The sequence below is a fragment of the Lissotriton helveticus genome, chromosome 7 (assembly GCF_964261635.1).
Source record: "Lissotriton helveticus chromosome 7, aLisHel1.1, whole genome shotgun sequence".
NCBI lineage: Eukaryota > Metazoa > Chordata > Amphibia > Caudata > Salamandridae > Lissotriton > Lissotriton helveticus.
Genome location: NC_136068.1, coordinates 40,109,672 through 40,135,298, shown reverse-complemented (window position 1 = coordinate 40,135,298; position 25,627 = coordinate 40,109,672). Strand labels below are relative to the sequence as shown.

The following is a 25,627-nucleotide window of genomic DNA, read 5'->3' as shown; positions in this document are numbered from 1 at the left end:
CCAGTGAGCAAACAAGTGCACAGATTCTTTTAGTGGTTTCCACACATTGGGCCCGATTCACAGAACTAATCAGAGACAAAATCCTACACTTACTACTTTTGGTATTCACAGAATGCACTTACTACTTTTGGTATTCACAGAATGCACTTACTACTTTTGGTATTCACAGAAGGCACTTACTACTTTTGGTATTCACAGAATGCACTTACTACTTTTGGTATTCACAGAATGCACTTACTACTTTTGGTTAAACTCACTACTTTTGGTTGAACTTACTACTTTTGGTATTCACAGAAGGCACTTACTACTTTTGGTTAAACTCACTACTTTTGGTTAAAATCACTACTTTTGGTTGAACTTACTACTTTTGGTATTTACAGAAGGCACTTACTACTTTTGGTATTCACAGAATGCACTTACTACTTTTGGTACTCACAGAATGCACTTACTACTTTTGGTATTCACAGAAGGCACTTACTACTTTTGGTATTCACAGAATGCACTTACTACTTTTGGTATTCACAGAATGCACTTACTACTTTTGGTTAAACTCACTACTTTTGGTTGAACTTACTACTTTTGATATTCACAGAAGGCACTTACTACTTTTGGTTAAACTCACTACTTTTGGTTAAAATCACTACTTTTGGTTGAACTTACTACTTTTGGTACTCACAGAAGGCACTTACTACTTTTGGTATTCACAGAATGCACTTACTCCTTTCGGTATTCACAGAAGGCACTTACTACGTTTGGTATTCACAGAAGGCACTTACTACTTTTGGTATTCACAGAAGGCACTTACTACTTTCACAGAAGGCACTTACTACTTTTGGTATTCACAGAATGCACTTACTACGTTTGGTATTCACAGAAGGGCTACGCAGACAAAATATCGATATTTAAATATTGATATACAATTATATCGAAGTTTAAATATCGATGGGACAAAATATAGAAGGTAAGTAATATCGATAGATTTAATATCGATATTAGTAATATCGAAGTTTTAAATATCGATGTCAGTAATATCGATGTTAATAATTTCGATGTTACTAATATCGATTTTTAAAATATTTTTGTGTATATTATTAGGTATTTATTATGTTTTCAATGTATTTTTATGTAATTTAATGAAATTATGTATTTTAGTGCTGTAGCGGGTTGTGGGTTTATAGGGGAATAGGGTGGGAAGTATTTTAATTATGTTGAATTAATTATTAATTAGTAGGAATTGTAAATTAATATTTATTAATTGGTAATTATTTTTAATTAATTTGGTAATTAATTTTAATTAATTGATTAATTGATAAATATGTTCTGTATTGGGTTGTGGGTTTATAGGGGAATAGGGTGGTAAGTAATTTAATTATGTTAAATTAATTAATAATTAGTAGGAATTGTAAAATAATATTTATTAATTGGTAATTAATGTTAATTAATTGGTAATTAATTTTAATTAATTGATTAATTGATACATATGTTCTGTAGCGGGTTGTGGGTTTATAGGGGAATAGGGTGGGAAGTAATTTAATTATGTTAAATTAATTATTAATTAGTAGGAATTATAAATTAATATTTATTAATTGGTAAGAATTTTTAATTAATTGGTAAATAATTTTTATTAATTGATTAATTGATAAATATGTTCTCTACTGTTGCACTCTCTGGAGTGGGAATAGTAATTTTTACCCCTACGCTATCCAACCCTTTCCCTACTGTTGCGCTCTCTGGAGTGGGAATAGTAATTTTTACCCCTACGCTATCCAACCCTTTCCCTACTGTTGTTCTCTCTGGAGTGGGAATAGTAATTGTTACCCCTACGCTATCCAACACTTTCCCTACTGTTGCGCTCTCTGGAGTTGGAATAGTAATTATTACCCCTACCCTATCCAACCCTTTCCCTACTGTTGCGCTCTCTAGAGTTGGAATAGTAATTATTACCCCAACGCTATCCAACACTTTCCCTACTGTTGCGCTCTCTGGAGTGGGAATAGTAATTTTTACCCCTCTGCTATCCAACACTTACCCTACTGTTGCACTCTCTGGAGTGGGAATATGAATTTTTACCCCTACGCTATCCAACCCTTTCCCTACTGTTGCGCTCTTTGGAGTTGGAATAGTAATTTTCACCCCTACGCTATCCAACACTTTCCCTATTGTTGCGTTCTCTGGAGTGGGAATAGTAATTTTTACCCCTACGCTATCCAACCCTTTCCCTACTGTTGCACTCTCTGGAGTGGGAATAGTAATTTTTACCTCTACGCTATCCAACCCTTTCCCTACTGTTGCGCTCTTTGGAGTTGGAATAGTAATTTTTACCCCTACGCTATCCAACCCTTTCCCTAGTGTTGCGCTCTCTGGAGTGGGACTAGTAATTTTTACCTCTACGCTATCCAACACTTTCCCTACTGTTGCGCTCTCTGGAGTTGGAATAGTAATTATTACCCCTACGCTATCCAACACTTTCCCTACTGTTGCACTCTCTGGAGTGGGAATAGTAATTTTTACCCGTACGCTATTGAAAATGTAATTCATTATTTTAATTACTTTTACATTTTTATTAATTGTAATTTATATTGTTATTTTATGTATATAAATGTATTTGGCATTTATTATATTTTCATTTATTTATAAGTTATATTAATTAAGTATATACTATGTATTATATTTGTATTATTGTTAGTTTTTATTAAATTATTTATTAATTTTAAATATTATAATATATTTTTAACTATGTTTATTATATTTATAAGTATTATTTTGCTAATATTACATTTTATTTAAATTTAAAAAAACGATATTTAAAAAAACGATATTTTTGACAACGATATATTATTTTCGATATTTTTGTACTTACCTTGTTAGAGATAGGATCCCGATATTAATGTCCTCGATATTTTTGTTGCGATATTTTGGTACCTCGATATTTTTGTAGTCGATATTTAGTCATAGATTCCACAGAAGGCACTTACTACTTTTGGTATTCACAGAACGCACTTACTACTTTTGGTATTCACAGAAGGCACTTACTACTTTTGGTATTCACAGAAGGCACTTACTACTTTCACAGAAGGCACTTACTACTTTTGGTATTCACAGAATGCACTTACTACTTTTGGTATTCACAGAAGGCACTTACTACTTTTGGTATTCACAGAAGGCACTTACTACTTTCACAGAAGGCACTTACTACTTTTGGTATTCAGAGAATGCACTTACTACGTTTGGTATTCACAGAAGGCACTTACTACTTTTGGTATTCACAGAAGGCAATTACTACTTTTGGTATTCACAGAAGGCACTTACTACTTTCACAGAAGGCACTTACTACTTTTGGTATTCACAGAAGGCACTTACTACTTTTGGTGTTCTTAGAATGCACTTCCTACTTTTTGTTAAACGTACTACTTTTAGTATTTACAGAAGGCATTTAGTAGGAGTAAAGTTAGTTTACCACTACTAAATGCCTTCTGTGAATACCAAAAGTAGTAAGTTTAACCAAAATGAGTAAGTTTAGGATTTTGTCTCGGATGAGTTCTGTGAATCGGGTCCCTAGAGTCTTCAGAAGTGGGTTCCCTCTCTGTACATTGGCCTCAACAAGGTCTTTATTTTTTCCCATCAATTCTTCAAATTTCTTGTTTACTTCTAAAAGTCAGAGGTGAGAGCGCGTAGGTGATAGCGGTGGTAGACTTCTAGCCGTGCAGGAGTTGATTTACATGGTTGAAAGCAACGCAAGCGGGAACTAGTTGGAGAATTCCTCAAACTCCTCATTCAGCCTCAGAGGTGTGTTCCTCTTTCTCAGCTGTACCTGTCAGTCTGGAAATTGGGAGGATCTGTCTTCAGAGTAGCGATTCCTGAATATTTAAGGGAAGTGATTCAGAAATCCTGCCATCCTTACTCTTTGAAGTCAGGCACTAAACGCTGCACATTTCTCACCTCTGCTGTGCTTTGAATATTGTCTCTGCTCAGTTGTGGGATTTCTGCAAACTTGCAAATGCTTCAAGATGGGGTTGAAAAGAATGTCTCTGTTTCAACTCTAAGGGCACAGTGGGCAGCCCTTAGAGCCTTCAGTACTTCTGAGGCTGCAGTGCTTAAAAAAGAGGGCTCAGCTGTCAGGAGTTGAAAGAGTGTTCGATTGTTGCACCGATTGTTAAACCTGTCCTACGCTCCTGCGCCCGTGGTGTTGAAAGCCTTGCAGGGAGTGCAGTTTGAACCATTAACGTATGTGGATCTTAAATATCTTACATGAAAGTGCTGTGTCTGGTTGCAGTTATGTCTGCTCGAAGGATTGGGGAACCAGGGGGCATATTACCAACGATTAGCGATATTTATCGCTAACTAGGCTTAGCAACAAAGTTTTTATTGCGAAGCATGGCCGGAAATTATCGCTGAGATAACGTGCTATTAGCAACGTTTATCTCCAAAGCGATAAATTTTGCGGCGATAGCGTGAATATCGCTGAGAATACAGCGATATTCACGCATTAGCGACAAAATGCTCTTAGCCCTTTTATCCACCTCCCATTGGATAACATGGCTAAGAACTGGTAAGAGCAGGCGTTAGTTTTTGGTGATAGTGGGAATATTTCCATCGCTACGCCTGCCTTGCTAATAGGCGATAGCGACGTTAGCGACTGCTTTCAGTCGCTAACAGGTTGGGTACGCCCACTTTGCATGTCATTAGCGATAAATATCGCTGACATGCAAAGCGGGACCCAAACCGCTCGCTATCGCCTCAAGCTGTCGCTAACGGCTGTTAGAGACAGCTTGCTAATAGAGCGATAGAATTATCGCCGCTTAGCGTCCGAAAATGGCAGCTAAAGCGGCGATAATTGCCTATCGCCCTGCTTGGTAATATGCCCCCAGATTATTTAATGAGGAAACCCCCTTTCTGAGAAGATGGCCTGTCCTGGCTGTTCCCCAAAGTTGTGTCTAAATAAGTTATGTTATGGGGACCTATAAAGTGCATAGCTGACCCCAAAACAGGGCTTTCCCAGCACTAGACCTCCAAGATGGATGCATTGTAACTAGGACTCCCGGTTTTATGATATTTATTTTTTAACATCTCCGTCTGTATTTATCCATATTTATTTTGTGTTTTGCGTATAAATGAAGTTGTAAGACTGTCCATATTTATTTAACTGATAGAGGCGCACTCATACTTAGGTGTTTTAACTACTAAGCTGATAATAATACATAACAATACATCCACTGGTAAATACTAGCGTTATACAACAAACTTATATCAACACATGCTGTTATTTAAAGTAATTTCATCCTGTTTTTTTAATTTCTCATGCTGTCCATCTTTGCAGCTGCTGGGCTATAATTCATGAAAGACAGCACGGAGAGTCAGTTAAAAGAAGCACAATTTTCTGTATACATCCACTTTTGAAAATAAATGCAGACAGAAACACACTTTTCTCTGTCTGTATTTATCTGTAAAAATGGAAAACCGGGAGCCTTAATTGTAACATACAGCCAGATTCATCAAGCGAAATGCGCTCGCAAAAGGGCCAGATTCTGAGAATCTGTCCCTTTGCAAGCGCAATTTTTGCATTTGGGATTCATCATCCCAAATGCAAAAATCGCTAATAGCAAATTCGCAAAATTGCGAGGAATTGCATTTAAGGAATCTCTATTTGAGATTCCTTAAATGCAATTCATGAAACATTTAAAAATAGAGAATTCGCAAATTTCGGCCGCTATTTACCGCGAAGTCAAACCTCGTGGTAAATAGCGTAAACTTAGAAAAATGCACTTAAGTGCATTTTTCTAAGTTGTATGTTAGACACAGACATGTCCTTGGGACATGTGTGTGCGTAACACCAGCGTCCAATGTCATTTATGGGGTGCAACAGGGTGTCCTTTGGACACCCCTGCACCCTTGAAATCGCATCCTTATTTGCAATTAACAAACTGCTAATCGCAAATAAGGAATAACTCCCATTCATTCCTATGGGCCTAAGGCCCATAGGAATGCATGGGGAGTTATTCCTTATTTGCGATTAGCAATTTGCTAATCGCAAATAAGGATGCTGTAGGAATCGCAATTTATTTTGCTATTTCTACATGAATGCCGATTTGCAAGTCCTTAATAGCGATTCCTCAATAATCACTATTAAGGACTCGCAAATCGGGACCTTGATGAATCTGGGGGTAACATCCTAACAGAAAAGGACCGGCATTGGATGGAGAAGAGTCCCGTCTACAGGGATTTCCTGAGGTGCAGGCGGGTCTCAATGCTTCTGATAGGAGGAGGCAGCGAGATCCACAGAACAGGGCCCTGGCACGACAGGAGCGGCCCCCATCCCTGGCTCTCCTGGTCATCATGTTGTTCCAGAGGTGCTGTGGCAAGCTTTTCCCCCTAAACCATCTTTTACAGAAGAGGAGTTACTGCATCTCTTGGGCATAAAAGATCAGTTTTGTTTACGTCGATAGAGAGAACACTTTAAGGAATTTGGGGCCATATTATCAAGAAAGGGCGATACATTATCGCCGCTTTTATCAGCAGGAAACTGCAGCTAAAGTGGCGATAATGGGCTTGATAAAATGTCCTTGTGAATTCCCATAGCAGCCCGGGTTCTGGTGTTAACCTGGGCTTCTATGGGAATTCACAAGGGCATATTAACAAGACCATTATCGCCGCTTTAGAGGCAGTTTCCTGCCAATAAAAGCGGCAATAATGTATAGCCCTTTCTTGATAATATGGCCCTCAGGTTGTTTGTTTACACCCTTTGGTGTTAAGAATCAGCGTCAAAAAGCTTGTAATGTTTTACTACCAGGTGGATTTGTGCCACAATTTCTGTTGCAGGGACCGTCCACCCGAAGTATCTACATCTTGGCCAGAGGTTCAGGAGGTGAAACTGAGTGAGGTTTGTAGAGCAGCGACTTGAGCCTCTACACGGGAAACATCCTTTACAACGCAACTTTTACCACGCAGTGCCTTTACAACGCAGTTTTTTCAACGCAAGTCATTACAACGAATTGCGCTGAGGGGCGCTCTAGGATAGGTAATAGTTTAATTACTATCCAACACCTTCCCTACTATTCACGGGGACTGGAGTTGGAATAGTAAATTAAACTATTCACTATCCAGCACCCCCCAACGCAAGTCGTTGTAACGACTTGCATTGAAAAACCTGCGTTGTAAAGGCATGCGTAGTAAAAGCATGCGTTGTAACAACGTACATCCCTCTGCACATACCTCAGTTAAACACTACAGGGCTGAAGGCCCAGGCTTGGGAGAAAATGTGTTTGGCCGCAAACTTTTGACCTCAGTATTGATTTCTTAATTAATTAGGAGATCATGTTTGCTATTTACATGAGGAGTGCAGTTTACGGGAGCATTCATGCTTCGTTTCTGAAGGCCATCACGGCTTTGGTATACCTCACGAGTAATGACTGCGACGAGGAGGTAGGGATAATGACTGCGACGAGGACGCAACGGACTAAGGGTAATGAAGATTACTGGTAAGTAACCAGGCGGTCTCCGCTTCCTGCATTTAGGACACGCGTCAACCTTTAAGGGGGGAGCGCAACCTGGGGAACGGAGGCCCGCGTGACACGTTATATGTATAATGTCCACTTTGGCCACTTTGGCCAAACCCTGCAGCTTTACATTCAGAAGCAGGTCATTGTAGGTTGCATTGTTGGTGAATGGTTCTAAATACAATTACCAGGGAGGTGAAAATATTGATTATATTGAGAGAAATTAGAAGGATGGGGAGCGAGGAGTGGGAACGATGGGAGGGGGAGGGGTGGTCAGATCGAGCGAGAGAGGTGATGGACAGTCGGCTCCAAGGAAGAGAAGGTGGGAGAGGGAAGGGGGCGGGGGATGAGAGGGAGAGAGGCTTCAGGCTGAGGTCAGAAGGGAAGGCCAAGAAGAGAGCTACAGGCATCGAAGGGTTAATGGAATGGAGGGGGAGGGCCGATAACAAATAGGAGGAAAATACTGAGAATGCGATGACCAGAGAGCCCCCTCCCCCATCAGACAACCAAACACCAATCTTCCTCGAAATGGGTCGATCATGTGTCATTCTCGGCCCCCCACCCATAATCCTCTCTGCCTCTGAATGTCTGGGTGTCTCTCTTGACTCAAAACGAATCTTTATTTTCACATCAGACCCCTGCTATGTATGTAAAGTTCTGAACGTGACCCTTCCCTCTCTCTGATGCCAGGACACGAGTGGCAGAGGTGTCGCTGTGTCTCGTGCACTCTAAAGATGGCCGGTGCAGTCTCTGTGTGTGGAGCAGCGGTGCTGTCTCTTCGCTGAGGACAGTGAGGGGTTAATGTAGCGCTCACCGTGAGCTGCCTTCTTCAAGGTGCTCGCGGATTTGACACTTAAATAAGTGAGGCACAGTGGTGTAAAGGGGTTTGCATAGGATCTCCAAACATGTGTTCGGTTATATCTTTCATTGTTTCTTAGTTTGAATTAGAAACACTGGGCCTCAATTATGAGAAATGACGCATCGCTGGGTGAAAGCAGCGATGCGTCCCTTCTCAGTGCACACTCCTTGCGACATGATTGATGCGTCATATTTACAGTATGGAATTACAGATACGTCAGTATTTCTGACGTATCTGTAGGCGCAAAAGTGACGCATTGCTGGAGTGTGTCACAAAAGCGACGCAACTCCAGCAATGTGTCCTTTCACATGGGCAAGTCCCATGTTGTTAGTGCCTGCGTCAGTCTTACGCCTGCCATGAAGCAGGCGTAAGATTTTGACGCATGAGCGGCCAGTGAAATGGTGCAGTGAAATCTTATAGATTTCACTGCGTCACTTCCATGACCCTTTCTTGCGTCAGAACGCCCCCCTTGCATACATTACACCTGGGGCAGGTATAATGTGGCGCGGGGTTTACATATTGACACATCTACCTAGATGCGTCACTTTGTAAATATGGTGCAACAAGGCGCATATTTTACGCCACTGGTGTGTCACAAAAAGTGACGCACAGGAGGCGTAAAAGTGACGCAAGGGCTCATAAATGAGGCCCAATGAGTTCGATAAATAGAAGTGTCTGGTGTTGATTCAATGTGAAGGAAAATATGTATAAATCGTCACAAGGCCTTTCTTGAAAGAAGTACTTCCGCATAAGGTAAGGAGGGAGAGTATACTTATGTCTCTAATACTGCACCCACAGACGGGGAAAGCAGGGGAGGGGGGGATACCATCTCACTGACAACAATTACATCGATAAAGCACAGGGATATCTGACCCTTGACAGGTTTCTTCTGGTGAGACACGTGAGTTGTATCTCAGCACAGCTGCAGACACACAACAGATAGGTTCCCTCTTACCATTATGTTGTGTGTCCACAGCTCTGCTGCATACAGTGCTTTTTGCCTTTTATACCTACAGCAAGGAGGGATAAGCCTGGGGTGCTTGTCTCGGCTCTGCTTGGGCTCGCCGTTCCATACAGGACATTGGCCGATCGGGCTGGTCGCTCATGACCCGAGCCGTGCTCGAGCTCTGGCTTGGACCACCCCCACTCCTGGTGCAATGAGCTAAAAAACGGTGTTGGATCTAGCCCTGATCTCTTGACTGGGTGAGAGTATTCTGCTTAATTCAGAGACTCTGTCCATCACCACCCCTTGTTGTAAATACTGATGCAGACATGACAACATTTTAGGACAGGGAAGTGGGAGATTTTGAAAAAGGGAGAAGGGAATTTCCCCATTGACTTCTATTGATCAAGATGCAATTTCAGGCGGGAAATAGTTTAAAGAAAGCCCTTTTTGCTTGAATATTCTGGAGTTGCTCGCCTGAATCTGGTCTATTGGCATGTCTGCTAAAGACGTGCTGATCCGACTAAAGGTTTGAGGGGGGTGGGGTGTGAGGTAAGCAATGGAAGATATAGTGAGGGGCTGAGTGATGTACTGTAGGCAAGCTTCAGCCCACTGCGAGGGGTGAAAGGCCCGGGGCAGAGGCAAGGGAGATAGTTCCAAGAAATCAATTTAATTCACAGGCAAGCAACTGGCTTTAAAGTTGCATCTTATGTATGTTCTTACTGCCTGCTTTGTCATTCTCTGCTGAGGAGCGCTGTCATTCTGTGAGCTCGCTTGACATAAAATTATAGTCCTTCTTCTATTTTTGTGAAATCTCCCTGTTTTTTGCTTTCAAATTCTGGTCACCCTACCATGGACTCCAACTCGACTGAGTTACAATGTTATGGACCTTCGCCTGGAACCCCAAGAGAGCACACAGGAGGAGGATAGACAGAGAAAAGGGACACCGTGGATTGGGCTCCATCCTGGTTAAAGAGGAGGACTAGAAAGGGGGCTAAAGGTTGGGCTCCAAGATGGCCGACAAAAGTCGGTGAGGCAACAAAGGGTATAACAGGGAGAGACAAGCATTTGCAATGCAGTAGGTCTCGCATTTGTTGGAGTTAGAGCTATTGGCATTGTAAATGACAATGTTTTATATTTATGTTTTTTTGTTTGCAGTGGAGTGATTATCCAAAGACTATACTTGAAAGGCACAAGAGCACGCCTTTTGTTTGAGTTTTATGAAAGCTGGGTTCTATTCGCCAAACACCTTGCTGTCAATGCCACGAAGCGCTTGTTGTCAGTTCACAAGCGCTTAAAATGTAAACTATAACCTGAAGGCACATGTGGACTCTGTTGAGCCGGCGTCTGCAAGAGATATAAACGCACTGTAAGGATGTAAGAAATATCAGAAGGGGTAACTAAACTAAGAACTATTTATATAGCATGCCCTACTTTATTTATTGTTTAGTTTGTTGCTGTTCATGCCCTCAGTGTTGGTTACAAGGAGCTGCGTATCATCCGAACTGGTAGGCATTATATGCTAAGAGTGCGTGACCCGGGGAACCACAAAGACAGAGTTATAAAGTAATGCAGTTGTTGGTGTTGTCTGTACTAATGAAAGAAGCTCTGAGATAAAAGCAGTGACCCATTGAGCTAGTATATAAAACACACATTTGTGATCCCCCTGTTGCAGGTTGTGCTGTGCAGCATGCGCATTAGCGCTGTGTGCTACTTTGAGGGGCCAAACGTAAACAAGACCTCCAACGACTGCAGCATGCGCATTAACAACCAGAATTGGTAAGTCCACAGACTTCACAGTGGGGTGTGGAGGGGTGAGCAGGTTATTCCAAGCAGGAAAACACATTACAAATTTCTGTCACAACAAAGGTGAGCACAGAAGTTACCCAGAGTGTCTTCTTGTAAACTCAGGGCCCGATTCACAGAACTAACTTAAGACAAAATCCTAAACGTACTACCATTTTGGTATTCACAGAAGGCACTTACTCATTTCACTATTCACAGAAGTTAGGACTCCTAAATGCCTTCTGTGAATACCAAAAGTCTTAACGTTAGGATTTTCCCCTGTTTAGGAGTAGTAAAGTGAGGACTCCTAACTTTAGGACTCCTAAACTGAGAAAAATCCTAACGTTAAGACTTTCGGTATTCACAGAAGGCATTTAGGAGTCCTAAAGTTAGGAGTCATACCTTCTGTGAATACCGAAACGAGTAAGTGCCTTCTGTGAATACCAAAATGGTAGTACGTTTAGGATTTTGTCTTAGTTAGTTCTGTGAATCTGGCCCTCAGTCATCAGGTGCGAGGACAAATAGATAGACTGAGAGTGGGGAAAGAAGAAGTGGGGATCCTGTCAGTGCTGAGAGCTGTCTGAGCCGAGGAAGTGGATTTGCAGAGTAGGGATTCAGAAATTGTATGCCATATTGTGTAAAATTGCAAAAACAACAAGTGATGGACTGAATGTGGATCAATGTCACACACTCTTCCAGTCAAAAGATCTGGGCCCAAATCCATCATTTTTTTGCACTCCACACCACCCTGGGTTAGACAATGGCGATATGCAAATCAGCTCTGACCCTGTTGCCCCATGGGAACAGTCCAGTCCGAACTACAAAAAGCCATGTCCTTCCCAGAACGGAATCAAGCATCCGAGGACCGGACCGGTTTCGAGGTAACACCTCTCTTCAGCCCGGCTAGCTTGACTCCAAGTGGTGTGGAGTGCCTGGGACCCACGTCTGGGCATCCCCAGCGCACTTAGGGCGGCAATTGCAAAAACAACAAGTGATGGACTGAATGTGGATCAATGTCACACACTCCCCCAGTCAAAAGATCTGGGCCCAAATCCATCATTTTTTTGCACTCCACACCACCCTGGGTTAGACAATGGCGATATGCAAATCAGCTCTGACCCTGTTGCCCCATGGGAACAGTCCAGTCCGAACTACAAAAAGCCATGTCCTTCCCAGAACGGAATCAAGCATCCGAGGACCGGACCGGTTTCGAGGTAAGACCTCTCTTCAGCCCGGCTAGCTTGACTCCAAGTGGTGTGGAGTGCCTGGGACCCACGTCTGGGCATCCCCAGCGCACTTAGGGCGGCAATTGCAAAAACAACAAGTGATGGACTGAATGTGGATCAATGTCACACACTCCCCCAGTCAAAAGATCTGGGCCCAAATCCATCATTTTTTTGCACTCCACACCACCCTGGGTTAGACAATGGTGATATGCAAATCAGCTCTGACCCTGTTGCCCCATGGGAACAGTCCAGTCCGAACTACAAAAAGCCATGTCCTTCCCAGAACGGAATCAAGCATCCGAGGACCGGACCGGTTTCGAGGTAACACCTCTCTTCAGCCCGGCTAGCTTGACTCCAAGTGGTGTGGAGTGCCTGGGACCCACGTCTGGGCATCCCCAGCGCACTTAGGGCGGCAATTGCAAAAACAACAAGTGATGGACTGAATGTGGATCAATGTCACACACTCCCCCAGTCAAAAGATCTGGGCCCAAATCCATCATTTTTTTGCACTCCACACCACCCTGGGTTAGACAATGGCGATATGCAAATCAGCTCTGACCCTGTTGCCCCATGGGAACAGTCCAGTCCGAACTACAAAAAGCCATGTCCTTCCCAGAAAGGAATCAAGCATCCGAGGACCGGACCGGTTTCGAGGTAACACCTCTCTTCAGCCCGGCTAGCTTGACTCCAAGTGGTGTGGAGTGCCTGGGACCCATGTCTGGGCATCCCCAGCGCACTTAGGGCGGCAATTGCAAAAACAACAAGTGATGGACTGAATGTGGATCAATGTCACACACTCCCCCAGTCAAAAGATCTGGGCCCAAATCCATCATTTTTTTGCACTCCACACCACCCTGGGTTAGACAATGGCGATATGCAAATCAGCTCTGACCCTGTTGCCCCATGGGAACAGTCCAGTCCGAACTACAAAAAGCCATGTCCTTCCCAGAACGGAATCAAGCATCCGAGGACCGGACCGGTTTCGAGGTAACACCTCTCTTCAGCCCGGCTAGCTTGACTCCAAGTGGTGTGGAGTGCCTGGGACCCACGTCTGGGCATCCCCAGCGCACTTAGGGCGGCAATTGCAAAAACAACAAGTGATGGACTGAATGTGGATCAATGTCACACACTCCCCCAGTCAAAAGATCTGGGCCCAAATCCATCATTTTTTTGCACTCCACACCACCCTGGGTTAGACAATGGTGATATGCAAATCAGCTCTGACCCTGTTGCCCCATGGGAACAGTCCAGGCCGAACTACAAAAAGCCATGTCCTTCCCAGAACGGAATCAAGCATCCGAGGACCGGACCGGTTTCGAGGTAACACCTCTCTTCAGCCCGGCTAGCTTGACTCCAAGTGGTGTGGAGTGCCTGGGACCCACGTCTGGGCATCCCCAGCGCACTTAGGGCGGCAATTGCAAAAACAACAAGTGATGGACTGAATGTGGATCAATGTCACACACTCCCCCAGTCAAAAGATCTGGGCCCAAATCCATCATTTTTTTGCACTCCACACCACCCTGGGTTAGACAATGGCGATATGCAAATCAGCTCTGACCCTGTTGCCCCATGGGAACAGTCCAGTCCGAACTACAAAAAGCCATGTCCTTCCCAGAAAGGAATCAAGCATCCGAGGACCGGACCGGTTTCGAGGTAACACCTCTCTTCAGCCCGGCTAGCTTGACTCCAAGTGGTGTGGAGTGCCTGGGACCCACGTCTGGGCATCCCCAGCGCACTTAGGGCGGCAATTGCAAAAACAACAAGTGATGGACTGAATGTGGATCAATGTCACACACTCCCCCAGTCAAAAGATCTGGGCCCAAATCCATCATTTTTTTGCACTCCACACCACCCTGGGTTAGACAATGGCGATATGCAAATCAGCTCTGACCCTGTTGCCCCATGGGAACAGTCCAGTCCGAACTACAAAAAGCCATGTCCTTCCCAGAACGGAATCAAGCATCCGAGGACCGGACCGGTTTCGAGGTAACACCTCTCTTCAGCCCGGCTAGCTTGACTCCAAGTGGTGTGGAGTGCCTGGGACCCACGTCTGGGCATCCCCAGCGCACTTAGGGCGGCAATTGCAAAAACAACAAGTGATGGACTGAATGTGGATCAATGTCACACACTCCCCCAGTCAAAAGATCTGGGCCCAAATCCATCATTTTTTTGCACTCCACACCACCCTGGGTTAGACAATGGTGATATGCAAATCAGCTCTGACCCTGTTGCCCCATGGGAACAGTCCAGGCCGAACTACAAAAAGCCATGTCCTTCCCAGAACGGAATCAAGCATCCGAGGACCGGACCGGTTTCGAGGTAACACCTCTCTTCAGCCCGGCTAGCTTGACTCCAAGTGGTGTGGAGTGCCTGGGACCCACGTCTGGGCATCCCCAGCGCACTTAGGGCGGCAATTGCAAAAACAACAAGTGATGGACTGAATGTGGATCAATGTCACACACTCCCCCAGTCAAAAGATCTGGGCCCAAATCCATCATTTTTTTGCACTCCACACCACCCTGGGTTAGACAATGGCGATATGCAAATCAGCTCTGACCCTGTTGCCCCATGGGAACAGTCCAGTCCGAACTACAAAAAGCCATGTCCTTCCCAGAACGGAATCAAGCATCCGAGGACCGGACCGGTTTCGAGGTAACACCTCTCTTCAGCCCGGCTAGCTTGACTCCAAGTGGTGTGGAGTGCCTGGGACCCACGTCTGGGCATCCCCAGCGCACTTAGGGCGGCAATTGCAAAAACAACAAGTGATGGACTGAATGTGGATCAATGTCACACACTCCCCCAGTCAAAAGATCTGGGCCCAAATCCATCATTTTTTTGCACTCCACACCACCCTGGGTTAGACAATGGCGATATGCAAATCAGCTCTGACCCTGTTGCCCCATGGGAACAGTCCAGTCCGAACTACAAAAAGCCATGTCCTTCCCAGAACGGAATCAAGCATCCGAGGACCGGACCGGTTTCGAGGTAACACCTCTCTTCAGCCCGGCTAGCTTGACTCCAAGTGGTGTGGAGTGCCTGGGACCCACGTCTGGGCATCCCCAGCGCACTTAGGGCGGCAATTGCAAAAACAACAAGTGATGGACTGAATGTGGATCAATGTCACACACTCCCCCAGTCAAAAGATCTGGGCCCAAATCCATCATTTTTTTGCACTCCACACCACCCTGGGTTAGACAATGGCGATATGCAAATCAGCTCTGACCCTGTTGCCCCATGGGAACAGTCCAGTCCGAACTACAAAAAGCCATGTCCTTCCCAGAACGGAATCAAGCATCCGAGGACCGGACCGGTTTCGAGGTAACACCTCTCTTCAGCCCGGCTAGCTTGACTCCAAGTGGTGTGGAGTGCCTGGGACCCACGTCTGGGCATCCCCAGCGCACTTAGGGCGGCAATTGCAAAAACAACAAGTGATGGACTGAATGTGGATCAATGTCACACACTCCCCCAGTCAAAAGATCTGGGCCCAAATCCATCATTTTTTTGCACTCCACACCACCCTGGGTTAGACAATGGCGATATGCAAATCAGCTCTGACCCTGTTGCCCCATGGGAACAGTCCAGTCCGAACTACAAAAAGCCATGTCCTTCCCAGAACGGAATCAAGCATCCGAGGACCGGACCGGTTTCGAGGTAACACCTCTCTTCAGCCCGGCTAGCTTGACTCCAAGTGGTGTGGAGTGCCTGGGACCCACGTCTGGGCATCCCCAGCGCACTTAGGGCGGCAATTGCAAAAACAACAAGTGATGGACTGAATGTGGATCAATGTCACACACTCCCCCAGTCAAAAGATCTGGGCCCAAATCCATCATTTTTTTGCACTCCACACCACCCTGGGTTAGACGATGGCGATATGCAAATCAGCTCTGACCCTGTTGCCCCATGGGAACAGTCCAGTCCGAACTACAAAAAGCCATGTCCTTCCCAGAACGGAATCAAGCATCCGAGGACCGGACCGGTTTCGAGGTAACACCTCTCTTCAGCCCGGCTAGCTTGACTCCAAGTGGTGTGGAGTGCCTGGGACCCACGTCTGGGCATCCCCAGCGCACTTAGGGCGGCAATTGCAAAAACAACAAGTGATGGACTGAATGTGGATCAATGTCACACACTCCCCCAGTCAAAAGATCTGGGCCCAAATCCATCATTTTTTTGCACTCCACACCACCCTGGGTTAGACAATGGCGATATGCAAATCAGCTCTGACCCTGTTGCCCCATGGGAACAGTCCAGTCCGAACTACAAAAAGCCATGTCCTTCCCAGAACGGAATCAAGCATCCGAGGACCGGACCGGTTTCGAGGTAACACCTCTCTTCAGCCCGGCTAGCTTGACTCCAAGTGGTGTGGAGTGCCTGGGACCCACGTCTGGGCATCCCCAGCGCACTTAGGGCGGCAATTGCAAAAACAACAAGTGATGGACTGAATGTGGATCAATGTCACACACTCCCCCAGTCAAAAGATCTGGGCCCAAATCCATCATTTTTTTGCACTCCACACCACCCTGGGTTAGACAATGGCGATATGCAAATCAGCTCTGACCCTGTTGCCCCATGGGAACAGTCCAGTCCGAACTACAAAAAGCCATGTCCTTCCCAGAACGGAATCAAGCATCCGAGGACCGGACCGGTTTCGAGGTAACACCTCTCTTCAGCCCGGCTAGCTTGACTCCAAGTGGTGTGGAGTGCCTGGGACCCACGTCTGGGCATCCCCAGCGCACTTAGGGCGGCAATTGCAAAAACAACAAGTGATGGACTGAATGTGGATCAATGTCACACACTCCCCCAGTCAAAAGATCTGGGCCCAAATCCATCATTTTTTTTGCACTCCACACCACCCTGGGTTAGACAATGGCGATATGCAAATCAGCTCTGACCCTGTTGCCCCATGGGAACAGTCCAGTCCGAACTACAAAAAGCCATGTCCTTCCCAGAACGGAATCAAGCATCCGAGGACCGGACCGGTTTCGAGGTAACACCTCTCTTCAGCCCGGCTAGCTTGACTCCAAGTGGTGTGGAGTGCCTGGGACCCACGTCTGGGCATCCCCAGCGCACTTAGGGCGGCAATTGCAAAAACAACAAGTGATGGACTGAATGTGGATCAATGTCACACACTCCCCCAGTCAAAAGATCTGGGCCCAAATCCATCATTTTTTTGCACTCCACACCACCCTGGGTTAGACAATGGCGATATGCAAATCAGCTCTGACCCTGTTGCCCCATGGGAACAGTCCAGTCCGAACTACAAAAAGCCATGTCCTTCCCAGAACGGAATCAAGCATCCGAGGACCGGACCGGTTTCGAGGTAACACCTCTCTTCAGCCCGGCTAGCTTGACTCCAAGTGGTATGGAGTGCCTGGGACCCACGTCTGGGCATCCCCTGCGCACTTAGGGCGGCAATTGCAAAAACAACAAGTGATGGACTGAATGTGGATCAATGTCACACACTCCCCCAGTCAAAAGATCTGGGCCCAAATCCATCATTTTTTTGCACTCCACACCACCCTGGGTTAGACAATGGCGATATGCAAATCAGCTCTGACCCTGTTGCCCCATGGGAACAGTCCAGTCCGAACTACAAAAAGCCATGTCCTTCCCAGAACGGAATCAAGCATCCGAGGACCGGACCGGTTTCGAGGTAACACCTCTCTTCAGCCCGGCTAGCTTGACTCCAAGTGGTGTGGAGTGCCTGGGACCCACGTCTGGGCATCCCCAGCGCACTTAGGGCGGCAATTGCAAAAACAACAAGTGATGGACTGGGTCCCAGGCACTCCACACCACTTGGAGTCAAGCTAGCCGGGCTGAAGAGAGGTGTTACCTCGAACCGGTCCGGTCCTCGGATGCTTGATTCCGGTCTGGGAAAGATATGGCTGTTGTAGTTCGGACTGGACTGTTCCCATGGGGCAACAGGGTCAGAGCTGATTTGCATAAAGCCATTATCTGACCCAGGGTGGTGTGGAGTGCAAAAAAACGATGGATTTGGGCCCAGATCTTTTGACTGGGGGAGTGTGTGACATTGATCCACATTCAGTCCATCACTTGTTGTTTTTTGCAATTGCCGCCCTAAGTGCGCTGGGGATGCCCAGACGTGGGTCCCAGGGCACTCCACACCACTTGGAGTCAAGCTAGCCGGGCTGAAGAGAGGTGTTACCTCGAAACCGGTCCGGTCCTCGGATGCTTGATTCCGGTCTGGGAAAGATATGGCTGTTGTAGTTCGGACTGGACTGTTCCCATGGGGCAACAGGGTCAGAGCTGATTTGCATAAAGCCATTATCTGACCCAGGGTGGTGTGGAGTGCAAAAAAACGATGGATTTGGGCCCAGATCTTTTGACTGGGGGAGTGTGTGACATTGATCCACATTCAGTCCATCACTTGTTGTTTTTTGCATATTGTGTAAAATGGCAGATTTGTATCACCAGGGCATGTCGGAACATGTATGCTTTGAATCAGGATGGGGTCAATGTGGTCCCTTATACTTGTGTAGTGGGAAACATTATCCCAGATTTTCCTGATGTTAAACACATTTTTTTATTTTTTTATTATGAGACATATTGCATTGCAAATGCTTGTTGCTGCAGAGCTGTCAGGCAAAGTGCCAGGGACCAGGCATAGCTAATTAGCTTTCAAGTAGGAAGCTGCTAAAAAGTTTTGTTATTTTCGCACAGAACAATAAAACTGAAAACGTCTCCCTCTAATGCCACAACTTACCCTCTGTGTGCACCACACACGCCCTGTGGAGCTTGCACTATGAAATACTAAAATCCCCAACCTAAAATCTTTTCAGGTTCCTTCCCCTCCCACCCCCTTATTTCTGTGCCTTTGTTTTAGTTCTTTACTGTGGTCTTGAGGGAAAGGCCAGCCTGCTGATCACTGCTTAGGTCACTAATGAACAGTTTTAGTGTTAAAAAAAAAAATACAAGTTCAGTTGTGAATGTTTTTGGGGGTGTTAGAGCAGATTGTCAGAGAAGGATGGGGGTACAATATAGTTGATTTGTGGGTGGGTGACTGTGGGAGATGCACAGTGTGTTATCATGGTACGTGCTGCTCTGCTTTCTGCTTTGGTGGTCTGGAGAAGGAAGTTTCGCCCACACTGACAACTGATGTGTGTTGGCACTTGCGACAAGTGCAAATGTTGTCTTTTAAAGCAAGAAACGTGAGTTTTCCCCTTGTAGCCCGTTAGCCGCTCGCTACGATTTGCACGCGTCTGTTTTTTTTTTTGTTGAATCGTATTGCAGCTTTTGTGTCACGCATTGTATTATAAATGCCCTGCTCCATTGGTCAGTTAGCTCGTTCAGTGCGGGTAGAGCGAGGCTTGGACAGTGCGCGTTACGGCTTAACGCGATACGGCTTAACACGGAGTCTGCCGTCTGCCCTCTGCGGCTGAGGACCAATGAAGCGCCGCAATGTGTGACAAAGAAAGTAGAAATAGTACCTAAATCATAGCGCTTTCAGAGGAGGGACACTAATTAAGTTTAATTAATCAGTAGTTGAGCGGTGCTCCAGACAAGCCACAGGAAGTGATGTATTGCGACTTCTGTCAAATTAGAAGGCAACAAAGGAGAGTGATTATGCTCTTAACCAATGGAAAGTGTGGGCGGGCTAAAAGCCCCTTGTGAGGTTTTATGTTAAGTACAATAGATCATCGCCATAGCGACACACATTCGTGCTACCTGCAGGCTCGACCTAAGAAAAGAGGCTCAGGGGATAGGCTTCAAGCTGCCTCCCCCAAACTTCAGTGGAGGGAGGAGGTTGCAAGACAAACTGAAAAGTAAAGCTGCAGTATGAGCTAGGGTGGTAGGAACCCCAAACCAAGAGGATTTAAAAAAAAAGGACAAAAACTTAATTTAAAAATCTTAACATGTGCAATAAAGTAGAAATATACATTAAAAATAAAAGAGAAATAAAAGAACCATTAACGCTGGCATCACGGGCCCAAGATTTAACCATCAGTGAGGGGCCCCCAATCCAGGAACTTACGATTTGAGGTTTTGCCAACACCAATAACAGCGCTGTCGGTTTCCTAAGAAATGGTAGCATAGTTGAAACTATCCCAATGCAGCAGTCGGGGCATCACTCACCATCTCAACCAGGGTTATCTCTTATACTCTCCTTTGTGTACCTCTCTCCGAAGTACAGCAGGACCAAGCCAGGTGTTCGATAAGCCTTTTGCTACGCAGAACTCCGCGAAGTTACAAAAAAATTCTGCGAAGTCCCTGAGTGGCGGAGAGCGGTGCGAACTGCAGTTTTTGCTGGTATTCCTGCCACTCGGGTAGAAATTCTTCTCGAGCGGCTGCTCGTGCTCGCGAACTTACCGTTTGCGATCGCGAACTTACAGTTCACAATTGTGAGTGGGGAATTAACTCCACTGCACATCGCGAAGCAGAGTGTTCTGCACTCCGCGAGCTCCAGGGTGCAGAAAACGGAGCGAAGTTCACCACCCAGGCCTAGTGTTCGAGGCCTGCCTGCAGCGACCTGCACCTGTGACAGTGTTCCCACCGAGCCAAGTCCACTTTATATCATGAGTAGCCGCGCTTTGAAAACTCCTGATTGATTGATTGATTGGTTGATTGATTGATACTGGGGTAAAATACAGTTGGCAAAGACATTAGAATTGCCGTAACATATCGCTATAGTTGAAAGAGACCCGCTTATTTTGAGAACAGCAATAAAACCAACCCTCATCCTGGTTGAAAAGGTCTAGATTCCGTTCCCCTATTCTTTTGGTAGACCGCTTCGAGACCCTGGTCCGACTCAGAAAAGGTCATATGCCTTGTGAACGCATTTCCTACTACTTGATGGTTCGATGATGTGAGTACCAGGTTCAAAGTGCAAGGTAGGGACCCGGGCCTGTTTCAGAAGTGTGAGGGAAGGTCTAGAGTTGTGTGTGGGTGACCATCCTTGAAATGCTCCAGAACCGAGAAAGACCCGTCCAAAGTCTTCACCCCTCGCCCGTATAAGCAGTCAGCCTCCCACCCGCCTCTCCAGTGTGGGGGGAAGGGGAGGGTTCTTCTGGCTCGGTATAGCCGGGGAGTACAGATGCTTATGACCTGCTCTCCTACTGGCCTCCCAACTACTACACCCCTCAGTCTGTACCAAAATCCCAGGCCGGGCTCGATTTACAGGAATATATGTTGTAGGATCAACCGACTCTATCCGGTCATGTTCTAGAACCAAATGCGGTGCAAGCTTATCCTCTTGAAACCAGTACCCGGCAAACTGAGCTCGCACGGCCTGAATGTATAGTTCTATACGTGGCACAGAAAACCTACCCATACCATATGGCAGTGTCGGAGTGCCTCCTTTTAGCCTGAGTTGAAGACCTGCCCAAATTAGCCGGGACAAGTGCGTATTATTTGTTTTACCATCATCGCTGCTTCTGACGGCCAACAGCCGTCGCGTGCACTACCTTTATAGTGCTGCGCACGTCCGTTGGCCGTCGCGACCCCGCACGCTCAATAGAACGTTCAGCACTGGCGCGGAACGTTCGAAGCAGTTAAGGGGTTAAGGAAGGTGTTGGAAAGTTAAATGGGAATATTATTGAAAGGATGTAAAAACATTGAAAGGAGTACGAGTTTAATTAGCACAAGCCGTCCAGCCGGCAGTAGTGCTAGTTTGATGGGTCCTTCAATATGTTGTACTATTTTTTCAACAATTGTGCAATTGTTTTCTCTGGTAACTACCTCCTTTTTGGACTGGAGTACCCAGATATTTGACAGAAGATTTTTTTATATTTTGTCTAAATTCTATCTGAGGTTTGCCGCTTGGAAATTGCTAGAGGAATGGCCTCAGATTTTTTCCAGTTAATACTGAAAAACTAAGAGAAGGTGTTTAGGAGAGAGGAGGCGGACAGAGAGCGATGAGGGAAGCGGTACAGTTGAGGGTGGGGGAGGGGCCACGGTGACAGGAAGTGCAAGAGAGGGTTACCGAAAGAGAAAGCAAGAGAAGGAACAGGATCTAAAGTGGGTGGAAAGGTATGAGAGAGAGAGAGAGAGAGAGAGAGAGGAGGGGGGAGAGGGAGAGAGACAGAAAGAGAGAGATAGGGAGAGAGCGAAAAGAGATGGGGAGAGAGAGCGAGATAGAGAGAAATGGAGAGAAAAGAGAGAGAGAGAGACAGGGCGAGAGAGAAAGAGAGAGAGAAGAGAAAGAGAGGGATTGGGAGAGACAGAGGGAGAGAGATGAAGAGAGAAAGATAGAGCAGAGAGAGAGAAAGAAAGAAGTAGGGAGAAAGAGAGAAAAGAGAGAGGAAGAGATAGAGAGTGACTGAGCAAGAGAGAGAGAGAGAGAGATTAAGGAGAGACAGAGCGAGAGAGAAAGAGACAGATAGGGAGTGACAGAGAAAAGAGAGAGGGAGAGAGAGAGAGGGGAGGGACAGAGAGGGGGAGAGGGAGAGAGGGGGGTGAGAGAGAGAGAATGATAGTGAGAAAGAGAAACAAGAGAGACAGAAAGAGAGAGAGAGAGAGATAGAGAGAGAGAGAGAGAGAGAGAGAGAGATAGAGACACAGAGAGAGAGAGAGAGAGAGAGAGAGAGAGAGAGAGAGAGAGAGAGAGAGAGAGAGGGAGAGAGAGAGAGAAGGAGGAGAGAGAGCGAGAGAGAGAGAGAGAGAGAGAGAGAGAGAGAGAGAGAGAGAGAGAGAGAGAGAGAGAGAGAGAGAGAGAACGGACTGGCCTTGAGGCTGGGCCATAACTCAGGCTGAATGAGGAGGCTGGGCTGGGAGTGGCCACTCTGGGGACATGCAGTTAAGATCCTCCCCTGACCTGCAAATTAATGTGAATGTTCATCTGAAGGTGATGTTTATTTCTGACCCCTTCACGGAAGGATCTGAATTATATGCTGTGTGGAGTTTACTGCTCCCAAGAATTAGTGAGTGATGAAGTCTGAGGGGCATATTATCAAGGACGGGCGATACATTATCGCCGCTTTTATCGGCAGGAAACTGCCGTTAAAGCGGCGATAATGGGCTTGATAATATGCTCTATGAATTCCTATCGAAGCCCATGTTAGAGGTGAACACATCTAACATGGGCTTCAATAGGAATTCACAAGGGCATATTATCAAGGCCATTATGGCCACTTTATCGGCAGTTTCCTGCCGATAAAAGCGGTGATAATGTATCGCCCGTCCTTGATAATATGCCCCTGAATCCCCACAATTTATCAGGAGATCAAATCTGTGAAGTATATGCAGGGGAAATGTGCCTGGGAAATTATTGAAAATGTGTTTCCTGTTTCAGAAAGCACCACAATCTGCAAGTTATTCCATTTTTGAAGGTCTAAACTCACAATAAGTGACTATTACTGCACCTCATAACTATAGACGTTTTGCCTAGTTACGTTACTGCTAACAGAGCATGGGTTTTTCCATGAAAACTAGCCTCGTCCATTATGCATGAGGATTCTTGGAATCACAGCAGGACACCATCCCCGGTATAATAACTATGTATAAGGGTCATTCCTTCCGTCATCCTAAGTCCGACATGACACAGCAAAGTAGTTCCCCTGAGGGTAGCAATTTGGGTATATAAACTAAACACCATATCTTAGCTGAGGCAGGAAAAAAGGACTTCCATGCCGACAAACTGGCTCAAGACACTCTGGTTACTGAACGCAGACACTCCAGCTCGCAGTGGTCTGACATCCCTCGCGGGGTGTCCATCTCGAGACTAAGACGGGGTCCCACAGTCTCTCACTTCAGGTAATGGGGTTGGCTCTATCCTAAGGGGATTCTTGGCTCTACACCTACATACATGCTAGGTACACTTAGGTACATCTAGTTAGGGTTGCATCGTAGGAGTACGCATTATTACTGTCATGTATTTTTATACCTGCCTGTATTCATTGTTTTAGCACTATGGTAGAAATCTACCATCCCTTTACTCTGTTGGAGCTTATAATTATTTATAGCTGTTTCTGTCTTATGGTTGTTTCAGGACACCTATTTTACACTAGAATGACGCTGGTTCAATAAATGCTTATTGAAAACGTCCCCACTGTTTATTCTGTGTATCTCTCTGAGACAAAGCGAGCACGAGTGACTGAGTGAAAAGTATTGCACTGTTTCCACGATCCCTGATGGGACAGAGTTGTCATGTTCGATACTTGCCAAGAACTATTCTCTCCTTGGTAAGAGGGGATTCTAGTGGCACTGTGAACTAGCTGAAACCCAAACTTACCCGGTGGGGGTGTATGGTATCAGTTTGGCCACCAATCCCACAGTCGCAGTTGTCTAAACGCGCAGGCCCTATATAGGTGTATGGAAACTACACAACAAAGTGGCAATCAAACATATTTAAATTCATCATGTCAGACAATGTAAAGTGCTGAACATAGTGGGCCCGATTCACAGAACCAACTTAAGACAAAATCCTAAACGTACTACCATTTTGGTATTCATAGAAGGTACTTACTCATTTCGGTATTCACAGAAGTTAGGAGTCCTAACTTTAGGACTCCTAAATGCCTTCTGTGAATACCGAAAGTCTTAAAGTTAGGATTTTTCTCAGTTTAGGAGTAGTAAAGTTAGAGTGGAGTCCAGAGTTTGGCCATCATCAAAAATAGCCAACCTTTAGTGGAGCTGTGCAAAGCCACCCTCTAATGCAGGAGTAAAGAAGACCCCCCCACACCCCTCCATGACTGTGTGGACTGCATGAAACACCCAAGGAACCCCACAGGGGACTCATCTGTAGCACTTTTGAGCCACAGCGCTCTAGTGGCCTGGGAGGTACTGGTGCAGGCAGCTTCAATAAGCAGAAATAGGAGGGTATTGCTGAAAGATTGGATCTGGTGGAGAGCGCTGTTGAGGGGGTCGCTCTCATCACCCTGGGTAGCCTCCTTGAGGAGTGCAACAAGCTCTAAAAGTGTTGGTGCTGTCCATCTCCAAAAAGAGTCTGGCAAACTAACTCTCAGGCGATCCCTCCCACAATTGCACTCCTGGAAAAGAACCAGAGAAGGCAGCGGTGTCTGCAATTATTGAGGACGATCTGGAAGCCAGCTCTTCTCCTGAGGCCTTGTGAACATATGATTGTGCTAAAAGGGAACAACCATATGTATCAGGCTTGTTTCAGGAGCCACAAGGTCCGGCCATTTTTGTTTGGGGTCGACAAGCACTGATGCAATCATTACAGGCTGCAGGGTTGACACCTGTATTTCTATTGTCGACATTGTTTTGTAAATTTTCAATGGCTGATTGCCCACACTTTTCTCCTACTAGCACAAAACAGGGACCTGAGCAGATCTTTCTCACCTCAAGCCCAACCACTTTAGAGAGAGAGCAAATTATTAGTTAAGAGCTGATGTTTGACTCAACAACT

At 45.8% G+C, this 25,627-nt stretch overlaps 1 protein-coding gene across 1 annotated transcript in view; it reads right to left on the bottom strand.

The window, feature by feature from the left end:
- Positions 1–25,627, bottom strand: part of GRIK5 (glutamate ionotropic receptor kainate type subunit 5) — a 1,072,331-nt gene that overhangs the window by 825,596 nt on the left and 221,108 nt on the right. The window lies entirely within an intron of this gene.